This window comes from Arvicola amphibius, chromosome 4 (assembly GCF_903992535.2).
Source record: "Arvicola amphibius chromosome 4, mArvAmp1.2, whole genome shotgun sequence".
NCBI classification, from domain to species: Eukaryota; Metazoa; Chordata; class Mammalia; order Rodentia; family Cricetidae; genus Arvicola; species Arvicola amphibius.
Genome location: NC_052050.1, coordinates 104,152,879 through 104,178,153, shown reverse-complemented (window position 1 = coordinate 104,178,153; position 25,275 = coordinate 104,152,879). Strand labels below are relative to the sequence as shown.

The 25,275-nt window shown below is 44.9% G+C and overlaps 1 protein-coding gene across 1 annotated transcript in view; it reads left to right on the top strand.

The window, feature by feature from the left end:
• The first annotated feature begins 755 nt into the window (after positions 1-755).
• Gatad2a (GATA zinc finger domain containing 2A) overlaps positions 756-25,275 on the top strand; it is a 90,965-nt gene continuing 66,445 nt past the window's right edge. The window contains exon 1 of the mRNA XM_038325864.1: positions 756-971. The gene's annotated coding sequence lies outside the window, so the exon portion shown is untranslated. The remainder of the gene's footprint in view (positions 972-25,275) is intronic.

The window sequence follows — 25,275 nt, the reverse complement described above, 5'->3', positions numbered from 1 at the left end:
GCGTCCTCAGAACGGGACCAGCTACAGGAACCTGAAGATTCTCTTCCGAATGGGCGGGGTGGGGGCGCGTCCCGAGACTCTCTTCTGAAGGTGGCGGCGTCCCCGACGCCCACAGGAACCAAGCCAAGCCAGCAGCCACCCGGGTACTACTCAGAGGCGCCTGTCCAGGCCCGACAGCCTCCGGTGCATTGTGGGTGGGGCGCCCCTGCTCGCACTGCGGCGGGGGGGGGGGGTACCCTCCGCTCAGTCAGTGGCCGGTTGCGGGCGAACTGCCCTCCAGAGTCGGAGCAAGTCGACCACGGATTGACGTGTCCTCCAAGACCGCACCCCTCAGGGTATTCCCGCCCCAAGCCTAAAGCCCACCCTCATGTCGACCTGACTGGCCCTTAAATCCGCTCCATTCGCCCATTGGATGCTGGTCTGTCAGTCATCCTGCCCCGCCCCCAAGGCCCGCCTTAGCCGCCGGCGCGATCCGGAGGGCCAGCCGGCCAGCACGCTCATTGGCTGCTGGAAACTGCCTATTCTGAAGCTGGCCACACCCCCTGTGGGGTGCGGATCCAGAGCGCCCCGGCCAGACTTCATTGGCCTGCGGCGCCGCCACTCGGAGAGACGTGCTTCAACCCGGAAGTGTGAGAGGCGAAATCTGCCTAGCAACCGGGGAAGCCGGGCTGTGAAGCGGGCAATTTCAGTGTGAGAAGGAGCGGCGAGATCGAGCGGCGGCTACTAGTGCGCCGTGGCAGCTCCTTCCGCCCGGGGTCAGCGCCCCGGCGCGCGCACGCGCACCCTCGCTGCCTGTGGGTGCGCGCCCCGCGCAGTCGGTCGGTCGGTCGTCCGTCGTCCTGTCTCCGCAGCCGCCTCAGGCGCCACCCGAGGGAGCCGTCGCCGTGGGACGCGACCCGACCGGACCCGAGCGTTCTTCCCGAGGCCGGCCCGGGGCCCAGCTGCCGATCGTGCGGAGCCGAGCAACTTCGGTGAGTGCGGGGCCGGCGCCGCTGCCGGGGTCCCCGGCTTCCGGTGCCCTGGGCTACCCTGGCTTCCGCTTGGCCGGGCTGGTGCGGTTCCCTTCTGGACTCTTTAGGGGACCCTGTATCTGAGGGCCCGGCCTCTGAGGGCTCCCCTTCTCTGTACGAACTCCGCGTGTCTAAGTGCCCTATTTCTGGGGTACCCTTGTTTGAGGACACCCTTTAGGGCACTGAATGTCTGAAGGTGCCCTTTCTCTGTAGGACCTCGCTTCGCAGAGGGTGCTCCTCTGGAGAACCCCAGAAAGGGTAGTCCTGGGTCTCAGAGTGTCCTCTGTCTAGGAGGGGACGCTGCCCCTCGGAGGGAAGCACCGCCTTCATAAACTCCTCAACTTTTCTGAGGATCTGACCTGAGGGACCCTTGTTTATCCACCCCCGCGCCGCGCGGCTGTGAACCCCTTCCTACCTGGGAGGGAGAACGCCTTTTTATGTGAACTCTCTACTGAGAGGAATCCCATCTCAGACCCTCTGGGTTCCTTAGAGGAACCCTCATCTCTGAGACCCTTGTCTCTCAGAGGTACTCTGCCTCTTTGAGGGTGTGTAGTCATTCTCTTAGGACTCCTTCCCCCCCCCCCCCCCCTTTTTCGAGTCTCTGGTCTTAGTCTCCAGCTTTTGTAAAAGGTGGCTTTTTGTCTGATGAGCGCCCCCTCCCTTCCTTTCTGGGATTCCTCGCGTCCCTCAGGAAGGTTCCACTTCCCTTTAGGAGACACTCACGTTCTTCCTGAGGAGCTTTCCTCTATGGAGGATGTTTCTGAGATCGCCCTGCCTCGCGTTGAACCCCTCCCACAGTTTTTGAGGAGGAGGTTGTTTTTTTCTGATCTGTTGTTCTTTTTTGTTTGTTTCAAGTCAGGCTTCCTTTGTAAAATAGTCCTGGTGTCCTGGAACTCGCTCTGTAGACCAGGCTGGCCTGGAAGATCCGCCTGCCACTGCCTCCTGAGTGCTGGGATCAAAGGCGTGTGCCACCACCACCTGGCTTGTTGTCCCATTTTTTTTGACAGCTCCTCTCTCAGAAATTTCCTTCCTGCTTTTCTGTCCCTACTTTGAGTGACTTCTTTCTTTTTCCAAGTTTCCCCAAATGATCTGAAGTGCTCCTGGGAGGTTTTCCCCACTTTCTGAGCTGTCCCTAATAGCTTTCATTGGTAGTCTTGAACCTATAGAGATCTGCCTGCAGAGGCCCTTGTGAGCTAGATTAGATGCTGGTGTCATTATGCCTGCCTGGCCTCACCACATTTTTTTTTTTTTTTTGAGACTCAGTCTTGTTACATTATAGCCTAGACTGTCGTTGAAGTAAGATTTTACAGGCATGCATGGTGGTGCATGCCTTTAGTCTCAGCACTTAGGATGCAGAGGGAGGTGGTTCTCTAATGAGTTTGAGGCCAGCCTGGTTTACAGAATGAGTTTCAGGACAGCTAGGGCACACAAAGAAACCCTGTCTCAAAAAAAATCTAAAAAATAGGGCTGGAGAGATGGCTCAGAGGTTAAGAGCATTGCCTGCTCTTCCAAAGGTCCTGAGTTCAATTCCCAGCAACCACATGGTGGCTCACAGCCATCTGTAATGAGGTCTGGTGCCCTCTTCTGGCCTGCAGGCATACACACAGATAGAATACTGTATACATAATAAATAAATAAATATTAAAAAAATCTAAAAAATAAATTAGTAAAAGATATCCCCATCTCAGCCTATTAAGCAAGTTCTGGGATTACAGGCTGTATGCCGCCATGTAGGCATACTCTGTCTCATTTTCTGGGTGATCTCTGCATCTCCCTCCCCTCTTTGCTCTTTTTTTCCCCCCTCCAAGGCAGGGTTTCTCTGTGTATGCTATGCTGGAACTAGCTCTGTAGACCAGGCTGGCCTCAAATTCAGAGAGCTGCCTGTTTCTGCCTCCTGAGAGCTAGGATTAAAAGTGTCTGCCAACATCTGGCCCTTCTTTATACAGGCTGGTCTCGAACCCACTCTGCACTCATGGTAACCACAAATTCATGGTTGTCTTCCTGCCTCAGCCTTGTGAGTGATGGTAATATAGATATGAGCCACTTTTCCTGGCCTGTTTCCACTTTAGCTATGTATCCCTTTTCCTTGTAAGAGACTGGATTTCTTACTCTTCTGAGGGGTCCTGCAGCATAGCAGGACCCTAACCACTTGCTTGAGATTTTTCCCTTCTTGAGATTGTCTTCCTTAATCTCTGTGGGGGAGACTTATCATTTAACCTTGGGGCCATCATTTTCAAGATTTCCCTATTAATGTGGTGTATCCAAGTCTTTGTTGTAAAGGGAAAAACTTAGAATTTTTTACTTTGTTTAGTTTTCTTTCTTGCCAGTCCTTGGGTTTCTCAGTCATCATTGTGCTTTGTTTTTTAGAGAGGGTCTCTCACTGTGTAGCTCAGGCTGTCCTCAAACTCTCCATGTATGTAGCTTAGGTTGTCCTTAAATCATCTTCCTTATGCTTCCAGAGTGTTGGATTGTTTTTTCATGACTTTTATCTCAGGTTTCAGAGTCTTTTGTGGTGAGAGGGAAAGTTAGGAGACCTGTTCATAAACAAAAGCAAACCCCTTACCCCTCATGTTCTAAGTTCTGCATGCAACTTGAGGCTGTTTTTTTTTTTTTTTTTTTCATACAAGATCTCTATTGTCTCCTTTTGTTGACTGACCTAGAACTCAGAGATATGCCTGCCTCTGACTCCCAAGCACTGAGATTAAAGTCATGGGCTACCATGCCCAACTTTCTTTCTCTCTTTCTTTTTATAAATTTTTTTATGATTTATTTAACTTTATTTTATGAACATTGGTGTAGAGGTGTCCGATCCCCCTGGACCTGGAGTTACAGACAGTTGTGAGCGGCCATGTGGGTTCTGGGAATTGAATTCCAGGTCCTCTGGAAGAACAGCCAGTGCTCTTAACCGCTGAGCCATCTCTCCAGTTCCCTTCTTTCTCTTGTCATGTAGTGCAATCTGACCTTAAACTTTTTTCTTTTTTTTTTTCGGTTTTTCGAGACAGGGTTTCCCTGTGTAACAGTCCTAGCTGTCCTGGAACCTGCTCTTGTAGACCAGGCTCACCTCGAACTCACAGTGATTCACCTGCTTCTGCCTCTCGAGTGCTGGGATTAAAGGCGTGCGCCACCACGGCCTGGCCTGACCTTAAACTTTTGCCAGTCCTCCTGCCTATTCCTCTTGGGTGCTGAGACTACAGGTGTGCAGCACCGCATGCTTGGGTGCTGAGACTGCAGGTGTGCAGCACCGCATGCTTAGGTGTTTAGACTGCAGGTGTGCAGCACCGCACGGTTGGTTATTAATTTCCCTGAAGGCACAGGCCAGTGTCAGAAGACTGTGGCCACTGGAGACAAGGTCAAGCCTGTGGGAAGAGGCCATTTCCTGCCCTGTTCTTCAGTCCTTCTGTAGACAGAGGACCTTCCCTTCCTGAGAAAAGAGAAGAAAGCGCTCCTTTGCTCTCTTAGTTCTTTCTTCTGCCTGGAACCTTCTGATTCACCCCTTGATCAAAAGAGGAGACCCAGGTTGTGGCCTTGGTATAAAAGGACAAGAGCAGGAAATAGGTCATCCTAGATCTGGAGAATGTACAAAGGGGGCAAAAGAGAGGACTTAACTACATTTCTGTAAGTTTTAGAAGACTTTGGCCTGACCCAAAGGAAGGTTCCATGGTGTTTACAAATCTCCTGTGTAGTTTTTAGTGGCCCATCCTGGATTCCAAGTTCACTGTAGTAGCTAATTTTATCTGCTTTGCCAAAGGTAGAGCTCTCAGGAGTCTAAGGAAATGAATGCTGGCATTGAGAGATGGTCCACAGGACAGAAATGAACTCAACTTGATTTTTTTTTTCTTTTTTTTTTTTTTTCGAGACAGAGTTTCTCTGCAGCTTTAGAGCCTGTCCTGGAGCTAGCTCTTGTAGACCAGGCTGGTCTCGAACTCACAGAGATCCGCCTGCCTCTGCCTCCCGAGTGCTGGGATTAAAGGCGTGCGCCACCACTGCCCGGCTGAACTCAACTTGAAATCTGAGTAAATTCTAACTGCTTCCAGGCCACAGGCTGGTTTCAGGCTGGGGACCCGGATAGCTGACCTGAGCAGAGCACTGAATGGGGTGAGCCCTTGGTTTAATATTTCAATAAGTTGTATAGCTCTAACTCAGCTCAACCTGTACTTCTCTTTCTAGTTTGACTTAATGCAATCTTTACCCGTTCCTTTCCATCCGGGTCTTGCTTAATTTGAATCCTTTGTGAAGACTCCCACCGAGGCTATAATTTGAGTTCTAAATCTGTCAGTGGAACATGTGGACACAAGTTTCAACTTGAGCTATTTTCTTCTGTAAAGAAGTACTTGGAGAGTTTCCTGGGTCCTCAGCTCCGGGCAGGAGGCCGCTGCAGACCTGTTGTTTTTCCACTGTCTCTTGCTGGTCATCTGTAGGTGAACAGAAGGGTGGTGAGGAGCTTGAGTGTCCTAGGGCAAAGTGGACTTGAAAGGAACTCCAGCTCAGATGGTGTTAAAAAAGAGGTAACCTGTGACTTTGAAGTGAGAATTGTTTCTTGTATAATTTGTTACTGTAACAAAATGACTGAGTCAGGCTACTTTATAAAGAGGTTTATTGAGTCTTGAGATAGCACAGGGTGTTACATGGCAAGAGACAAGGAACAGGCTGTTGGTGTGTGTATGTGTGTGTAATTGTACATATGCACACATGTACTCTATTATTATTATTATTATTATTATTATTATTAATGTTTTTTTCAAGACAGGGTTTCCCTGTATAGCCATGACTGTCCTGGAACTAACTCTGTAGACCAGGCTGACCTCAGACTCAGAGAACTGCCTCCCTCTGTATCCTAAGTGCTGGGACTAAAGGCATGTGTCACCATGCATGGCTGTAAAATCTTTTTTTTTTTTTTTTTTTTTTTGTTTCTGAGAAACATTTTAATAATGATACAAAATGTTCTTTGTATTTTTTTTTCTGCTCCCCTCCCTGCCTCTTCCTTCCCTGCTTCAATCCTCCCCTAAGGTCCCCATGCTCCCAATTTACTCAGAAGATCTTGTCTTTTTCTACTTTCTACTTCCCATGTAGATTAGATCTATGTAAGTCTCTCTTAGTGTCCTCATTGTTTTCTAAGTTCTCTAGGATTGTGGTTTATAGGCTGACTTTCTTTGCTTTATGTTTAAAAATCACCTATGAGTGAGTATATGTGATAATTGTCTTTCTGGGTCTGGTTTACCTCACTCAAAATAATGTTTTGTAGCTCCATCCATTTTCCTGCAAAATTCAAGCTGTCATTTTTTTTTTCTGCTGTGTAGTACTCCATTGTGTAAATGTACCACATTTTTCTTATCCATTCTTCGATCAAGGGGCATTTAGGTTGTTTCCAGGTTCTGGCTATGACAAACAAAGCTGCTATGAACATAATTGAGCACATGTCCTTGTGGCATGATTGAGCATCCTTTGAATATATATATCCAAAAGTGGTATTACTGGGTCTTGAGAAAGGTTGTTTCCTAATTTTCTGAGAATTGCCACACTGATATCCAAAGGGGTTGTACCAGCTTGCATTCCCACCAGCAATGCAGAAGTGTTCCCTTTTCCCCACAATCTCTCCAGCATAAGTTGTCATCAGTGTTTTTGATATTGGCTATTCTTACAGGTGTAAGATGGAATCTCAGAGTTGTTTTGATTTTCATTTCTCTGATGACTAAGGATGTTGAACATTTCCTTAAGTGTCTTTCAGCCATTTTAGATTCCTCTGTTGAGACTTCTCTGTTTAGGTCTGTACTCCATTTTTTTTTATTGGATTATGTGTTCTTTTGTTGTCCAATTTCTTGAGTTCTTTGTATATTTTGGAGATCAGCCCTCTGTCTGATGTGGGGTTAGTGAAGATTTTTTCCCATTCTGTAGGCTGTCATTTTGTCTTGTTGACCGTGTCCTTTGCTTTACAGAAGCTTTTCAGTTTCAGGAGGTCCCATTTATTAATTGTTTCTCTTAGTGTCTGTGCTGCTGGAGTTATATTTAGGAAGTGGTTCCCTGTGCCAGTGCATTCAAGTGTACTTCCCACTTTCTCTTCTATAAGGTTCAGTGTGGCTGGCTTTATGTTGAGGTCTTTGATCCATTTGGACTTGAGTTTTGTGCATGGTGATAGGTATGGGTCTATTTTCATTTTTCTACATGTTGATATCCAGTTATGCCAGGCTGTAAAATCTTAATTTACTCTGTAGACTAGGCTGGTCTTGAACCCAGAGATTTTACCTGCCTCTGCCTCCTGAGTCCTGAGATTAATTTGTACCACCATTACTTGGCTCCCTTTTTCTTTCTTTTGGTTTTGTTTTGTTTTGTTTTGGAAACAAGGTTTCTCAGTTTAACAGCCCTAGCTGTTCTGGAACTCGTTCAGTCTGGAACCAAACTGGCCTCAGCTCATAGAGATCCGTCTGCCTCTGCCTCTGCCTCCCAAGTGCTAGACTTACAACCACCCGACTCCTTCATTTTTTTTTTTTCCTTTTTTGTTTTTGTTTTTTTTTTCCTTTTTTGTTTTTAAAGGAGATTTTTTTTTTATTCGTGTGACTTACCAAGTTGTAGCACAAAGCCAGCATGTTATTAAATATTGAAGCCCATGACTGTGAAGGCGATGACCCTGCTGCCAGGAGGTGCTCAGTAAACTTGAGGGAATGAGTGACTAGATGGTTAGTTAGCTCAGGCTGGTATGATATAATGCTCATGAGGTTAGGGCCCTGGCATGGACTCCCAGACCAGAAGGTTCTTGATATTCTGCCAAGGCTAAATATTCTGAGAGAGAATATTTAGAGAGTTTTCTGAGAGTTTTCCTGTGTTCTGTTCCCAGGTGTAAGAAAGGAAAACTGAGAGTTTTCCTGTGTTCTGTTCCCAGGTGTAAGAAAGATTTGTTGTGTGGCAGGCACTTGTATTTGCTTTGGCCTTGGCATCTTCCTCTGTTAAATGGGGTGATTTGTGAACGAAGGGCAAGCAGAGGGATGGATACCTAATTAGACCAGAGGCAAAGTAGAAGATGATAATGAACATGAAGAACTGTGGGAAGCCAAAGAGTAGGTGAGTTGCATTTTTAAAGGCTCCTGTACACATTTTGGAGCAGTTTAGGAAATGGAACAGTTACGTGGTAAGCTTCAGAGCCTTGAAAAATGACCCTTTTTTTTTTTTTTCATGTTAATGGATCAGATTTGGAAACAAAAGACTGGAAAGTGTCACACAAAGGCATTTGACTACACATAATAATGGTACGTTGAGAAGACCAGTGTGTGGCTCAGTGCCCATGTGGAGATCAGAATTCATCTGCGCTCCTGGGCCCAGGTCTAGAGAGTTGTGGAGATGCTAACTCAGTTTCTGGGGTTGAGAGCAGTCTGGGGTAAGGTGGATCGAGAATGAGGGGGCAGGATACTTACATGTATCCCCACCCCACTCCTGCTTTTTTGGGTAGATTTTTCTGTGTGTGTGGCTATACTTACTATGTAGCCCAGACTGGTCTCAGCCTCAAGATCCTCTAACTAATAAACCTCCTGCCTCCTAAGGGCTGTGATTACAGGCATGTGTCTCCATGCCCACATAGGATACTCTATTTTTTTAGTGGATTTTTTTCTTAGTAATTAGTGAAAGCCCTGTAATCACGGTGGGTGAATAATGTGGCAACAGATGGATAAAACCCAGGGAAAATAATGGGTAGAAATCTGAGCCAGGCCCTCCCATGTTGGAAAAAAGTCAGAGTCTTTTATAGTTCGGGCTGACTTTAAACTGCATCCTCAGCCCAGAATGGCCTTCATTACTGATCTTCCTGCCTCTACTTCCTTAATGCTAGAATTATAGACATGTACCAATGTTTATTGACTTTGGCCTTTTTTTTTTTTCCGAGGTAGAGTCTCACATAAAATTAGGATTGTCTGTCTGTCTGTCATCTATGTAAACAGTGTATTATTAATCTGTAGACCTTGCCAGCTCTGAATTTGTAAAAATCAACCTGACTCTGCCTTTCTTTCTTTTCTTTTTTTTTTTTTTTTCCGAGACAGGGTTTCTCTGCAGCTTTTAGAGCCTGTCCTGGAGCTAGCTCTTGTAGACCAGGCTGGTCTCGAACTCACAGAGATCCGCCTGCCTCTGCCTCCTGAGTGCTGGGATTAAAGGCATGCTCCACCACCGCCCGGCTCTCTTTTCTTGTTTTTAAAATAAATTTCCATCCATCCATCTATCCAGGTTTTTCTTTTTTTTATTTTATTTTTGAAGATTTATTTATTATGTAAACAGTATTCTGTCTGCATGTATGCCTGCCTACAAGCCAGAAGAGGGCACCAGATCACATTACAGATGGTTGTGAGCCACCATGTGGTTGTTGGGACTTGAACTCAGGACCTCTGGAAGAGCAGCCAGTGCTCTTAACCACTGAGCCATCTTTCCAGTCCCCGACTCTGCCTTTCAAATGCTGGGATTAAACGTTATGTTACCATGCCCACCAGTCTTAAACTCTGAAATAGTTTTTCGTTTGTATGTGTGTATATGCATTAAATTCATTCATTCACCCACCCACTCATTCATTCATTCATTTACATATTTATTTATTTGAGACATAGTAGGGCAGGCTAGGTTGGTCAGGGAACTCCAGGGAGTGTTGGGTTTACAAGGCTTGTCACTAAACCTGGCTTATCACCATGCTGGCATTTCTATCTGGGCTCAGGGGCTGAAGTCAGGTCTTTATGTTTGCGAGATGTGCACGTTAGATTTTTGAGAAAGGGACTTACTGTGTCACCCAGGTTGCAATCAAACATGGCAATTCTGTTTTAGCTTTTTTTTTTAAGCAATTCTGTAGTGCTGGAATTATAAGCATGAGCCACTATGCAAGCTAGTATTTATTTGTTTGTTTGTTTTTTGAGATAAGGTTTCTCTGTGTTGCTCTAGTTGTCCTGAATAGACCAGGCTGGCCTCGAACTCAGATTCATGGGGCTTGAACTCAGAGCTCCATGTACCTCTAAATGTGTGTGCCACACCATCAGACTATCTTTATTTAATTAAAAAATTTACATTTATTTATTTGTGTTTGTGTGTGTATATGTATATGTAAAATAAACAGCTTAAGGGATTCACTCTCCTCCTGAAATTCCACTGTCTCTTGAGACACAGATGTTGCTGGTGGTTGGTAGCGACTCTACCATGTCTGTTTATCTAACAGGAAAATCTTTGAACTTTTTTTAATTTTTACATTTGAAGGATATTTACAGCAATAAAAAGCCTTTTGTAGTTGAACAGTGTTCATCTAGGTACATTAATCCAGTATAATGTAATGTGGCTATCAGTTGGTAGATATCGTTGAAATCTATGTGGGTCCAAACACTGCCTGGCCAAGGAAATGTTGATTTATGTAACTGAAATAGCCAAGGAAGTCAGGGTTTCCTTCCTGCTGTGGACAGCACTGGGGGCATTTGGTCCCTGTGGGATGTTGAGGATAAGAAATAAGCAGCCTCTTTGGGAACTGAGAACTAACTACTGAATAGGGTGGCTCCATCTAAATGAATGGAGATGTTACTTGTCATGCCCAGTGCTCTGGCTTGCTTTTGTTTGCAGCCCCACCCTTTGTAGTATGTATCACTGAGTGGATAAATTCCCATAAACTGGCCTGTGAAGGACATGTGCTTGCTTCTGGAAGAGTTGTAGCTTGGTGAACACAAGTAATCCCAGCATTTGGGAGGCTGAGGCAGGGGATTGTAAATTGCAGTCCAGCCTAGGCAACATGAGACTTTTCTCTCTACCCTCTCACAAAAAGAGCTGTGCTGTGGCATGTTATCCTGCATGGCCATCAGTAAGGTGGTTTTATTTATTTATTTAAATTACATCCATTTATTTATGGGAGGGCATGTGGTCAGAGGACATTTTTTTCCAGTGGCTTCTCCCCTTCCACCATGTGGGTCCTAGGGATTAGGTTGTCAAGTGAATAAAGTATTTTTATTTATTATTGAGGTTCTGAGGTTGAGAACCTAGACCCTCAGTCTCACTAGGCAAGCATTTTACTATTGAACTACACTTTTAGTACCATTTAAGATTATACTTATTGGTTGATACAGAGTCTCAATGTATAACCTTAGCTGACCTCTGCTTCTGGTTGTGGTACACACACATTTCCTTAATCACAGCACTCAGGAGGCACAGGCAGGCAGATTTCTGTGCCTGGTCTATGGAGTGAGTTATAGGACAGCCATGGCTGAAGACAGAGACCCTGTCTCCAAGGGAAGAAAGAAAGGTGTGTGCCAGCACACCTGGCCTGAGTGCTGCTGTTATTAGTAGAAACTGTATTGTGGTGCTGGGAGTGAATCTTTGCTTTGTGAATGTTTATTAATTATTTAAAATAAATTTTATGTGTATGGGTTGTATTAATTAGGGTTCTTTAGAGTAACAGATCTTACAGAATGAATCTCTCTCTATGTATAAGGAAAAAGGTTATTGGAATGATTTACAGGTTGTAGTCCAGGTAATCCAACAATGGCTGGCTGTGATCAGAAAGAATCCAGTAGTTGTTCAGTCTACAAGACTGGATATCTCAGCTGGTTTTCCATAGGTGCCGGAGTCTTGAAGAAGTGGGTTACAATGCTGGTAAAGGAAGCAGACAGAGAGCAAAAGTTCCCTTCTTTTATGTCCTGTTAGACTTCCAGTAGAAGTGGTGGCCCAGATTAAAGGTGTGTCTTCCCACCTCAATATCCAGATCAAAAGCATCTATCTAACGTCTCAAATGTCTGGACTAGATGGGGATTCACCCACTTCAAAGCAAACCAAAAAATTTCTCACAGGTGTCCCCTCCATTTCTGGATTGTAGTTCATTCCAGTTGTAGTCAAGTTCACAACCAAAACATTACATTGGGTGTTTGGCTTATATGCATGCCTCTGTATCACATGTGTCCTGGTGCTCAAGAAGGTCAGAAGAGGGCTCAGGACTGCCTAATGGAGTTACAGATGGTTGTGAGCTGCTGTGTGGGTGCTGGACTTGAATCCATCCAGGCTTTTGTAAGAGCTCTTAACCATTGAGCCGTCAGTCTCAGCTCCATGAATGTCTTAAACCTTTTTTTTTTTTTTTTTTTTTTTTTTTTTTTTTGATTTTCGAGACAGGGTTTCTTTGTAGCTTTTGGGGCCTGTCCTGGAACTAGCTCTTGTAAGATCAGGCTGGCCTTGAACTCACAGAGATCCACCTGCCTCTCCCTCCCAGTGCTAGGATTAAAGGCGTGTGCCACCACTGCCTGGCAAATGTCTTAAACTTTTTTTAATTTTATGTATGAGTACTCCGCATGTACACCTGCGTGTCAGAAGAGGGCATCAGATCCCATTGTAGATGGTCATGAGCCACCATGTGGGTACTAGGAATTGAACTCAGGACCTCTGGAAGAGCAGCCGGTGCTCTTAACCGCTGAGCCATCTCTCCAGCCCCTTAAACTTTTTTTTTTACATTTATTTATTTGTTTGCTTGTTTGTGTATGTGTATGGGTGTTTAGTGCCTGCATAGTACATGTATGGAGGTCAGGTGACTCTCAGGAGTCAGTCCTTTTCTGCCACATAGGCCTAGGGGATTGAACTCAGGTCTTTAGGCTTGGCCACAAGTATCTTTACCCATTGATCCATCTTGCCATCCTTTCCTGCCTTTAAAAAACAATTTAGGATTGGGTGGTGGTATCATATGCTTTTAATCCCAGCACTCAGGAGGCAGGGGCAGTCAGATCCTTGAGATTGAGGCCAGCCTGGTCTACTAAGCGAGTTCCAGAACAGCCAGAGCTACACAGAGAAACCCTGTCTCAGAAAACAAAAGAAAGGAAGACTTTAGGGCTGAGGACTCAATTGGTAGAGTGCTGCAGAGAATGAACAAAGCATATGATTCAGTACTCAGCTCAGTATGACTGATGCAGGAGGGCTTATTTGATTATTTAGGAAGTTTGTGTATGAAATACACAAAGTCTGGGAGACCTTGCCTCAAACAAATACATAACTTAGTTTAAATTTAAAAATTTGAAGTGTGGAGGGCTGGAGAGATGGCTCAATGGTTAAGAGCATTGCCTGCTCTTCCAAAGGTCCTGAGTTCAATTCCCGGCAACCACATGGTAGCTCACAACCATCTGTAATGAGGTCTGGTGCCCTCTTCTGGCCTGCAGACATATACACAGACAGAATATTGTATACATAATAAATAAATAAATATTTTTAAAAAATTTGAAGTGTGAAGTTAACTGGTTGATGTTATTTCTCACGCTAGCAAAAAAACAGTATTTGCCTGCCTGAAGTGAGTGATGGGTGTCATTGGTCCAGAACTGAGCAGAATATGGTGACTCTCACTGAGCTGTCAACCCAGCTGTAGACAGAGACAAGCATGAACACCATGGGCTTCCTGGAGGACATCCTTTGGGGCTGCAGCCAGTCTCATTGGGAACCTGCGTGTCTATTTCTGGGAGTATTTGAAGTGAAACTTCATCGCCCATCTAACTTCCTCACCTAGCTTCTGTTTCTTCTATGGAGACAGAGACTAGGAGACCCTGTGGCATTTGTGAGGTTTATGATGGCTGTTGGCAGTAGTTGATCCATGGCAACCGAGAGCAGAAAGCTCAGCTTTTAGTCTCTAGACACCACCATGCTTTGTGTTTCTGGAGTCCTGTGGCATTTACTCATGGCAGAGGTGTTACACAGAAGTTAACAGCTAACAAAACCCTTCCCACTTTGAAGCTTTTTAAAAATTTCATTCATTCCTTTATTTATCTATCTATTTATTTATTTATTTGTTTGTTTATTTTTTGTGGTGCTGAGTATGGAACCAAGAGATCTTCTCATGTTAGGCAAGCCAGGTTCTTGCTGTGTTACTCAGGCTACCTGGGATGCCATCTCTCTCTCTCCCCACTCCAGCTATAGGGTCACAAGATCCTCCTTTGTTGCCCAGGCAGGTCTCCAAATCCTGGGCTCAAAGGATCTCCCCACTGTGTTCTCAAGTAGGCGTGACTGTAGGATCACCTGCTTTTTGTTTTTATTTATTTATTTTTTTCTTCTCCTGAGGGGCTTGCTCTGTAGCCTGGGCCATCTTGGAATTCAGGGATCCTTGAGCACTGCTGGAATGCCAGGTGTGCACCACCTCCTGGCTGGCTTTAAATCCCATTGCAGTGAGACTGTGTTTGTGCTCTAACAAAGCTTGACTGAAGATAAGTGTGCAGAGCTAAGCCACTAGAGGCCAGCAGTGGTGGCACACACCTTTAATCCCAGGATTTGGGAGAGAGAGGCAGAAGGATTTTTGTTAGTTCAAGGCCAGCCTGGGCTACACAAGATTGAATATGTCTACAAGAGAAACAGAGCTCACTAATAGGTGATCCCACAGTTGGGATCCGATACCTTTAATTCCAGCACTACGGAGGTGAGACAGGTTTGATAAGGCTGGGTGGAGAGAAGAAGATGAGGTGAGAGGAGACAGGAGCTCAGTGCAGTCTGAGGAGACAGTCTGAGGGCAGGATTGCCCCTTGAGAGGTAAAAGGTTTCCCCAATGACTGCTTCTCTGATCCTTCAGGCAAGCTTTATTTGTTAAAACACAAAATATCACTACATTTCCCCTTTTTTGTCTAAAATAAAAAAGTCTATAGCTAATGTAAGAAAACTATACACAATACATGCAGGCAGTAAGTACACCAGCAATGTGCAGTCTACCCCACAGTCCTCCTCTCTCACCCGTGCAGTTAAGATTCGAAGAAAAAATTCACGGGTGGAGAGAAAAATGGCCCAGTGCTTAAGAGTGCTCACTGCTCTTCCAGAGGCTTCACTAACAATAACTGCCCTAACACTCAGGTGTCTTTTATTTTTTTATTTTTATTTATTTATTTATTTATTTATTTTGGTTTTTTGAGGCAGGGTTTCTCACCCGGCTCACTCAGGTGTCTTAAAACCATCTCTTAACTATAGCTTTAGGGGATCCAACACCCTTTTCTGGCCTCCTTTGGTATCTGCATACATGGGCCAGACCGATGTATAAATAGAAATAAATCTTTTTTAAAAAATTAAGTTGGGTTTGGTAGTGTACACCTTTAATCCTGGTACTTGAAAAGCAGAGGCTGGTTGATCTCTGTGAGTTTGAGGCCAGTCTGTTCTACATAGTAAACCCCCCAAAAGTATTTAAAAAAATTATTAAGACATTAACTGGGCAGTGGTGGTGCATGCCTTTAATCCCAGCACTCGGGAGGCAGAAGCAGGCTGATTTCTGAGTTCAAGACCAGTCTGGTCTACAGAGCAAGTTCCAGGACTGGCTCCATAGCTACTGAAAAACCTTGTTTCAAAATACCAAAAGAAGAAAGAAAGAAAGAAAGAAAGAAAGAAAGAAAGAAAGAAAGAAAGAAAGAAATTCAGACAAGGGCTTAAATTCAGATGGCTTAGCAGTTAAGAGTACTCACTGCTCTTAAAGAGGACCTGGGTTCAGTTCCCAGCACCCACATGGAAGCTCACAAGATCTGACATCATCGAGATTTGACACCCTCATACTGACATACATGCAGGCCAAATACCTATATATATATGAATTATGAAAAAAATTCAGAGAAGGAAGATACTACGTTTTTATTTTTTGTTGTTGTTGTTGTTTTTTTGACATAGCATCTCTAGTATCTCAGACTAACCACAAACTCACTGTGGAGTCCCGGGTGACCTTGAGCTTCCAATCCTTCTGTCTCCACCTTCTCAGTGCTGGGATGAAAGGCATGCACTACCTCAGCAAGTCTATATGGTTCTATAGAACCCAAGGCTTTGTGCATGCTAGTTGCCGATTGCTAGACATTGAGTGCTCTGTCCCGTATTATAACGTTAGGAGTGCGTGGGTTCCCTTTACCCTGATATTCCCCTCTTACATCCGACTAGGAAGGTGCTATTTTGACATTGCTGTATGGGGTGAGGCTGGAAGTCTCAGGCTTGATGTTAATCTGCTCAGGTCAATGATTGGACAGGTGTTTTCCTTAACTATGGCTGTAGTCAGGGCTGCCGTCAGAGAGCAGGTGGGTTCTCATTTAGAGAACAGAAGTATGGTGGGGGGGGGGTAGGAAGAGGGTTCTAAAGAGAGTTCCTGGGAGTCCTTTCTTCTTTTCTTTCCACCCAAATATTGACTTGGGAGAAGGAGAGACAGGACCAGATTGGAAGTAGCTGTGGACATAGCTCCCACCTTGGGGCTCTGCTGGCCTTGAGAAGTGGGAAATTGCTTCCTCCTTATTTTCTGTTCACCATCTGTCTGAGAACTCTGTTCAGTTTGAGCACAGAAAACCAGATCATGCTCCCTCTCTCTCTCTCTCTCTCTCTCTCTCTCTCTCTCTCTCTCTCATCATAAACTTCTTTGTGAGAGGGGTTTGGCTGCTGTACTCACAAACTCATGGGGACACTGGAGCACTGGTATCCGGTTGTGACCTCAGGAAAGGTACCTAGTTACAAGTGGCATAGTCTTTACTACTGTGTCCTCACTTGTGGGTTGGGTATTGGGTACACAGAAGGCACTCCATTGAGGCAGCTGTTTCAAATCTATAGCACAGCTTGAGGTTGGACAAGTTAAAGCTGCCTGGGAAAAAGCTAGTCCATTGTTGTGTGACAAAACTTTTCCTAGCAGGGTTGCAATACACACATGTCCACTTACCTCAGATAAGGAGCCCATGACACACCAAAGTATGAACACCATCAAAATTCAATTTGGTGAATCAAAGAGTTTTATTGGGAGCACTTACAGAAGCAGAAATGACTAAAAGACAGCTATATCACTAAAGCCCACTCCAGCATGTGAGCATGACAGCTCCCAAAGCTGGGAATCTGGACCACATTGCAGTTTTCAGACAGCTGAACAGCTTTCCAGGTGTCTCATTTGATCTTTTCCCAGACAGTTCTGTTAGTTTCTGCTTCTTCCAAAAAAGCTGGTCTGGTCTGTAGTCTTCTTTGCAGTTTAGTTCTGCTTACTCTGGCAGGGAGGGGCCTACTGAATCTGGTCAGTTTCAGGGACTTCCTGAAACTTTTTGTTATTCTTTATCTTCTGGGTACTTGCAATATGGATTTGCAGAGTCTCTTGAAGTATAACAGGGTGAATGGGGGAAGAGCTCATACCTTGTTGTATGTGGCTGCACGTACCCTTGCAAAGACCTGGCTTCAAGAGTGTGAGCAACACTGATCTTACTTGCTGAGTGCCAGGCACGGGGCTGGATCTGGAAGAACAGAGAATGCTGCAGCGAAGAGGGGAAGATGAGGTGGGTCTGTGTAGTCAGAGGTTGGGGATTCTTTCTCTGTGTAATAATATCCTTGGGTGTCCTGGAACTCACTTTGTAGACCAGTCTGGCCTTGAACTCACAGTAATCAGCCTACCTCTGTCTCCCAAGTGCTGAGATTAAAGGTGTATGCTACCACCACCCAGCCTCAGAGTTGTTTTCAAAGGCAGAAAGTCTGATGAAATATGCCCAAGTATGATCCAAAATTGATCATAAGGGAACCCAGGTGTGGTGGTCAGTCCCTGCAAACCTAGTACCCAGGAGGGCCGAGACTGGAGGTCAGTGTCAGTTCCATGACCACCTGGGCACCAGGAAGCCGAATTACATAGATTGAATTTAGCCCTGTCAGTCATCTAGACTACTTGTAGGGATCTGAAATCTTTCAGATTTATCCTGGCATGCTTCTGGACTTTTTAGGGGGTGGAAGTTGAGGCAGGCAGGATCTCACTCATTATCCCATGCTAGCCCGGAATTCATCCACCAACACCCAGAGATTTAGGCTTCATTTCATATTTAACCATTTAAATGCCTCTGTTGGTGGTTACCCTTCCCTTCCCTTCCCTCCCTCCCTCCCTCCCTCCCTCCCTTCCTCCCTCCCTTCCTTCCTTCCTTCCTTCCTTCCTTCCTTCCTTCCTTCCTTCCTTCCTTCCTTCCTTCCTTCCTTCTCCTTTGATATAAGGCCAGACTCTGGGGCCAGGATTTTCCTCAGACTTGTGACTCCCTTGCTTCTACGTCAACCTTCTGAGTTTTTGGATTGTACACATTGCCACCATACCCAGGGAGGTTGACTTTTAACATACATGAAGTTGACCCCCCCCCCCCCCATAGTGCTGGGAATGGAATCTGGGGTCTGTCACATACTTGTCACATTCTACCTCTGAGCTAGACCCCAGTCCTCCTTTTACTTGTTTGAATCACCACATTCAAGACTGGTCTGTAGCTTGGCAGTCCTCGAACTTGCAGTTCCCTGCTTCAGCAACAGAAGTGGCTGGGATCTTAGCCTCTGCCAGCAGGCCTGGCTTTAAGTGAGGTTTTCCTGTTCTCATGCTGCAGTGTGGGGCTGCTCTGTGTGCAAGGAGGCATGGAGAAAATAAAGTGGAAAGAGTCCCCACCTTTATGTAGGGCAGGGCTTCTCATCCTAGAAGGGAAGCACTCGGGAGGGTGCGTGGTCTCTGTTCTGGGTAAAGTTGGGCGGTTTGCTGTTGAGCGGCTGGGAGTGGGATGTCAACTAAGACAAAGTTTGAAACTTGTTTTTCTTAATATATGAGCCCGGGGTATTTATTGGCTCATCAAGGCCTTCTGAAGACTAAGCTTTCTCTAAGAAGGTGCCCTGAGACTCTGGCAGCTAGGCTCTAGACTTCCCTTCCTCTCTTACTTTCCTCCCTCCCTTCCTTTTTTTCTTTCTCTCCTGACTCTTTTGTTATTTTCCCTTAATTTACATAAAACATTTCTTTTATAAACTTTCGGGAGACTTAATCTTAATAGTAGGAGGCATTTCATAAATTACATGTAGACACAAAAGGAATATTTCTTGCCTGCTAGTACACATGCAGCCGAGAACAGCAGGAGGTGTGCTTCCAGGTTACACAAGACTTGGGAGTAGTCAGTGCTTAACCCTGTAGGGCACTGAGGTTGCAGGGAGTTCTCTGGGAGCAGGGGCGGTATCAGGGCCACCTGGAGACTGAAAAGCATGTTCTGGATGCACAAGGTGAACTCAGATGGATTTGGAATTCCATCTGAGTGGGACGTGGTGGCTGGCAACAGGCAGAGCACAAGCTGATATTTGGGTATTGATGAGTGTGTTTCTCCTCCCCCCTTTTAAATTAAAAAACAAATTATTATTGTGTATGTGAATGTAATACATGTTGTGTGAGTTTGTGACATAACTTTAATGTAGAGGTCAGAGAACAACTTAGTGCAGTGGGTTTTTTCCTTTTCATCTTTACATGGCTTCTGAGGGTTGAACTTGAGCTTGTGTGGCAAGGATTGGTGCCCACTGAGCCATCTGAACAGTTCTAGTGATCTAGTGATTTTTTTTTTCAAACTAGGTTTCTCTCTATAACAGCCCTGGCTGTCCTGGATCTCTGTAGACCAACTTGAACTCTCAGAGATCTGTCTGCCTCTGCTTCAGAGTACTGGTATTAAAGGCATGCACCATTATGCCCAGCTTCTACTGCTGGTTTTGTTTGTTTGTTTAATAAGAATAAGCTAGAAAAAATAAAAGCAAAATAGGAGAAAACTTGGTACAATTTATTTTCTTTTGTGTTGCCCAGAATCAAAGCCAGGTTTTGCACATTTGAGGCAAGTGTTCTACCACAGAGACTTCATCCTCATCCAAAGTGTGCTTTTGTTTTCTTTCGTTTTGTGAGACTGTAACCCAGGCTGGTTTCAATTTTAAGCAGTCCTCCTTCCTCTGCCTCCCGAGCGCTTGGATTAAAGGCGTGCACCACCACTGCCTGGCTCCTTTAGAGATTTTCTGAAGAAACAAGTAAGGACTTTGCACTACTGTTTGGTAATAGTAGTCTCAAATTAGTCAAAACCTACAGAGCCAGATCTGCTTTGCTTGTGAACTTATATGGACTCTTCATTATGTGTGGGTTTTTGTTTTTGTCTTTATTTTTGAGACAGTGTCTTACTGTAGCTCAGGTTGTCTTGGAACCTGCAATGATCCTCCTGCCTCAGCTTTCCGGGTTCTAGGGTTAGGTCTGAAGAGATGGTTCTGCATTTAAGAATACTTAGTGCTGGGGCTGGATAGATGGCTCACTAGTTAAGCACACTGCCAAGTCTGACAACCTGAGTTTAATCAGAGGACCTGGGTTTGGTTCCCATCACCTACATGGTAGCTCACAGCTTTCTGTAACTACAGTTCCGGGGATCTGATACCTTCATATAGACATATACATGCAGGTTAAAAAAATGAATACTTAAATGCTTTTCCAGTATCCATATGGTGGCTCACAGCCATGGTAGCTGCAGTCCCAGGTGATCCCATGACTTAGTCAGGGCTATTATTGCTATGACGAAACACCATGACCAAAGCAAACTGGGGAAGAAAGGGTTTATTTGGCATACACCACCACATCACTGTTCATCATTGATGGAAGTTAGGACAGAAACGCAAAAAGAGCAGGAACCTGGAGTCAGGAGCTGATGCAGACGCCATGCTACTTACTGGCTTGCTCTCCGTGGCTTTGTCAGCCTGCTTTTTTATAGAACCCAGGACCACCAGCCCAGGGTATGAACCCACCTGCAATGGGCTGAGTCCTCCCTATTAATCAGTAATTTAAAAAATGCCCCAGAAATTTGCCTAAGCCCAATCTTTTTTTTTTCTTTTTTCTTTTTTTGGTTTTTCGAGACAGGGTTTCTCTGTAGCTTTTTTTTAAAGCCTGTCCTGGAACTAGCTCTTGTAGACCAGGCTGGCCTCAAACTCACAGAGATCCACCTGCCTCTGCCTCCTGAGTGCTGGGATTAAAGGCGCGTGCCACCACCGCCCGGCCCTAAGCCCAATCTTATGGAGGCTTTTTCTCAATTTGAATTTCCCTCCACTCAGATGAACCTAGCTTGTCTTGAGTTGACATAAAACTAGCTAGCACACACACCCTCTTTTGGCTTCTACACATGTGATGTACTTCTGTACATTCTCACAAATACTCATGTATATAAAACAAAAAGAAATGAAAAGTTCTAGGATTACAGCTGTTAGCTACTATACTCAGTTGGTGTCAGACTCTGAGTTTATTTATATGTGGTTATAGGATTGAATCCAATGAGTTTCATCACCTACTCTCAGACTCCTGAGTTTAAATGGTCTTCTTGCCTCTGAACAGCAGTCATGTGCTGTCATGTCCCAACAGCAGCCTTAATTTTATTGTCTTAGTTCTGGGGATAGAACTTAATTTTTCATCCATGCCAAGCATGAGCTCTACTCTATTAATGAGCAATACCACCAGCTTGACCCTGCCATGAATATTTTCTTTAAATATTTATTTATTTTGTACACACATACACATTTAAAATTGCAGGAGTCAATTTTCTCCTTCTACCATGTAGTGTCCTGGGGATTAAACTCAGGTTGTCTGGCTTGGCAGTAAACATCCATCGTTACCTAATGAGCCCTCCTGCCAGTTTGAAGCTGGCCTTTTCAGCCCTTTTTTCCAGATATTTTGTTATAGCTCACCCCAGACTGCTGCTTTGCTTTTCTAGATACCTGGAATGCTTTCTTTTTCTTTCTTTCTTTTCTTTCCTTTCCCTTCTTTCCTTCCTTCCTTCCTTCCTTCCTTCCTTCCTTCCTTCCTTCCTTCCTTTTTTGTTTTTCGAGACAGGGTTTCTCTATAGCTTTGGAGCCTGTCCTGGAACTCACTCTGTAGACCACCAGGCTGGTCTCGAACTCACAAAGATATGCCTGCCTCTGCCTCCTGAGTGCTGGGATTTAAAGGCATGCACCACCACCGTCCGGTACCTGGAATGCTTTCGATAATTCATCTGTTAGAAGCTTCCTCAAATGTCACATCCTCAGAGAGGGTCTTAGCTCTTCATCTGTGACTCCTCAACCTACCAGTCTTTCCTCATTCTTCTTTCTCTCCCTTTCCCTTCTCCTTCCCTCATACTGGGGTGCATCATATTGCATGTGTTGGTCCTGGAAATCAGACTACGGTGGTGAGACAATGAGGAAAGAACGGACACACATACAGAAAAGCTGGGATCAGGTGGGCTGTGCTTGATCTGATTTATACTACTACCTGGCACCTCAGGATGTTTATTATGTATAGCACAGGGGGAGGAGTGAGCTAGACTGCAGAGGAGGTTCTGTTGGGGAGCAGTCTCCTGTTTGTCCTGGAGGAGGAAGCTGTGCTTGCTAGTTTTTGCACACACTGCCAACATTTGAACGGGGACCAGAGGAGGGCTTTGTTACCCCTCTGAACCTCACTCTAGGAGAAGACTTTGCGAATTCCATGGGTCTGCATGTTGGTTCCTTGATGTAGCTGGGCCTAAGCCAACATTATATAGTCACTCAGGACTTCATCCACTGCCTACACAGTCATTCAGGACTTCATTGTCACTCAAGTTGGCCATGAGCTCCTGATCCTCCTGCTCTGCTTCCTGAGTGCTGGGTGGTAGGTGTGCAGCTGATTCTTAGGAATGCATTCTGTAAACTGGGGTCATTCTGTCTTTTTATCTTACTGTCAGCCTAGAGTATGTTCCTGCTGGCCTCTCACCTGTGAAGCTCTTGGGACCCATGTTCTCCTAGTTCTTGCCTGTTAGGTAGGAATGCATTTTAAATGTTTTTCACCAGAAACTTGAAAGGAACTTTTGCATTGAAAAGTGCAGTGTTGTTACAGGGCATGGTGGTACATGCCTTTAATCCCAGCACTTGGAGGGCAGAGGCAGGTGGATCTCTGAATTTAAAGTCAGCCTTGTCTACAGAACGAGTTCCAGGACAGCCAGGCTACATGGAGAAACCCTGTCTCAAAAAACAAAAACAACAAAACAAACAAACAACAACAACAACAAACAAAAAAAGCAGAAAAGTGCAGTGAGCCCAGCATCTAGGAGCTACTGTGCCTCATTCCTCCTGTGCTCCTGTGCTCCTGTGCTTGCTGTGGACCTGTGGGCCAGCCCTAGCTTTTGCTATAAGAGATACGAACATGGAATTTAGCCCCCAATTTTTTTATTCTCCCCCTCGGTACCTTCATTATGTAGGAACAGGCTCAGATGTTAGTTTATTTAATAGTGCATTTAAAAGATAATTACACTATTTTTAAAGTGGACGGGGTGTGAGGAGGCTTGACTATTATTAGCAAAGTTTTTTTTTTTTTTTTTTTTAATTTTCTGGCATGCTGGGCAAGTGTTCCACTGTTGAACTGCAGCTCCTGCTAGAGAAGTGTTTTGAAAGTGTTTAACAGTTTGTTCAGTTAGCAGAGAGAGAGAGTAGAGGAAAACATGGCTGTTCATTAGGGTGTCTGCAACTTGGACAGTGTAGTTGTTTCATAAGAGCCAGCCCAAGGCATCAGGTCAGGGAGACTTCCATCCAAGCAGCTAAACCAAAAAGGGACTCCCAAAGGGGCCTGCACCTACTGTCACTTCATCATTTGTGCCCCTGACTCTCTTCCTGTCATAGAAGGAAACCTTGTGTTCTTTCACCTTTGCTCTCCACTCAATACTTTCTCAGTTGGAGCAGCCCACCTGTCACCAGTCCACAAGACTGTGTCATTAGTATGTCACAGCTGATACCTCCTTCTTTAAACAGGACAGTTTGTCACCTTGGTGACTCATAAAGGGCTCATAGCTCAGACTCTGGAATTCTTACTATGGCCTGGAATTTCAGGTTTCCTACTTGACCAAACTTTATTCCTTTCATAGTTAATTATGTTAGCATTAAATAGGAACCAGGTGAGGTATGTGAGGTATCTTTTGGCTTGTTTTGCTGTAATGTACACCATCTGAGTAATCTCTGTGGCACCAGCAGCTTAGAGCGACAGTGCCGTGTGTGGTGGAAGCCTGGATACTGCCTATCCGGTCTTGCTCTGGGAGGGCTCTGCAGTTCATGAACTGTGTTTGAGCTGAAGCACTCACATTTCTTTCTCCTAGTCCTCGCATTTGTTTGGTCATGTGTATTTTGTATCTTTTTGAAGTTGCAGAATGCTCCTCTCCTCAGCCCCTGCAAGATGTATTAAACTGGGAAGATTTAGGTCTGGGGCGAGATTAGTGACAAAGTTTCAAGTGTGTGTTGAACTCCACAGAGAATTCAGAAGGGCTTTTGGAAGGCAGTGTTGAGGATGAACCTTTTTGTAAAGCTTGCTCCATAGGAAAAAAAATTTCAAATATGGTGTGAGAGCTACTTGTGGGTGGAAGTACATTGATGTTTTTCTCAACTAGACACAACAGAAGCTGTTAGATTGTTTTACAGTTGTGCAGGGACACACATTGCAGTTATGTATGTCACGTAACACTTCCTCAGTTTTTAGGAGTGCAGGTCACTGTCTGGGCACAAACTGGTGAAAGGCTGGAATAGGAACATGGCAGGAGCTTATTTTGGTGATTCTGATATTGACAACCGCTTTGTGATGCTAGCCTTTTTTCTTTTATTTTTTTCTTACCCTCACCTCAAGACAGGATTACTCTGTGTAGTCCTGGCTGTCCTGGAACTCCATCTGTAGACAAAGCTGGCCTTGAACTCAAGAGATCCACCTGTCTCAATTTCTTTTTTAATTTTTTTAAATTAAAAAACAATTTATTTGGTTGGGCAATGATGGAATATGCCTTTAATCCTAGCACTAGGGAGGCAGAAGCAGGTGGAGTTTGAGGCCAGCCTGGTCTACAGAATAAGTTAAAAAAAAAGCAACCCCCCCAAAAAAAACCAAACAAAAACTTATTTGATGTCTATGAGTGTGTATGCCTGCATGTGTGTTTTTGTGCACCACATGTGCACTTGGTGCCTGAGGAGATGAGGAGCCTCCAGGTGGGTGCTGAGAATAGAACTCAGATCTTTCACAAGAGGTGCTGTTAACCACTGAGCCAATTCTCCAGCCCTGAGGTTTCTTTTCTTAAGGATTCCTTATGATTTATATGGGTGCTTTGTCTGCATGTATGTCTGTTCACTAGGTATGTGTTTGAGATTAGAAGGCATAGATCCCCTAGAACTGTAGTTATGGACGGTTGTAAGCCGCCGTATGGGTGCTGGCGTCTTCTACAATAGTAACTAGTACCCGTAACTATTGAGCCATTGCTGCAGGTGTGTTTTCTTTTTTAAATTAACATTTATTTATGAGTGCATGTTTGTGTCAAAGGACAACTTGTGAGGATGGTACTCAGGACATTAAGCTTGCTGGTAATCCTCTTTAACCCACTGAGCCATCATAGATTTTCTATGAACTTTGTACTTTCCCGTTTGAAACTGTAAATTGGCTTTAGGTAATTCATAACCTCCCCAAACTTGCTTCCTTTCTGGTAATATTGTCTCCTTGGTGCTACTGAAGTGGTGTGGGCGCAGGTTTATTTTTTTGGGGATTCGTTTTCTCCAAAACGGCAGGCCAGAT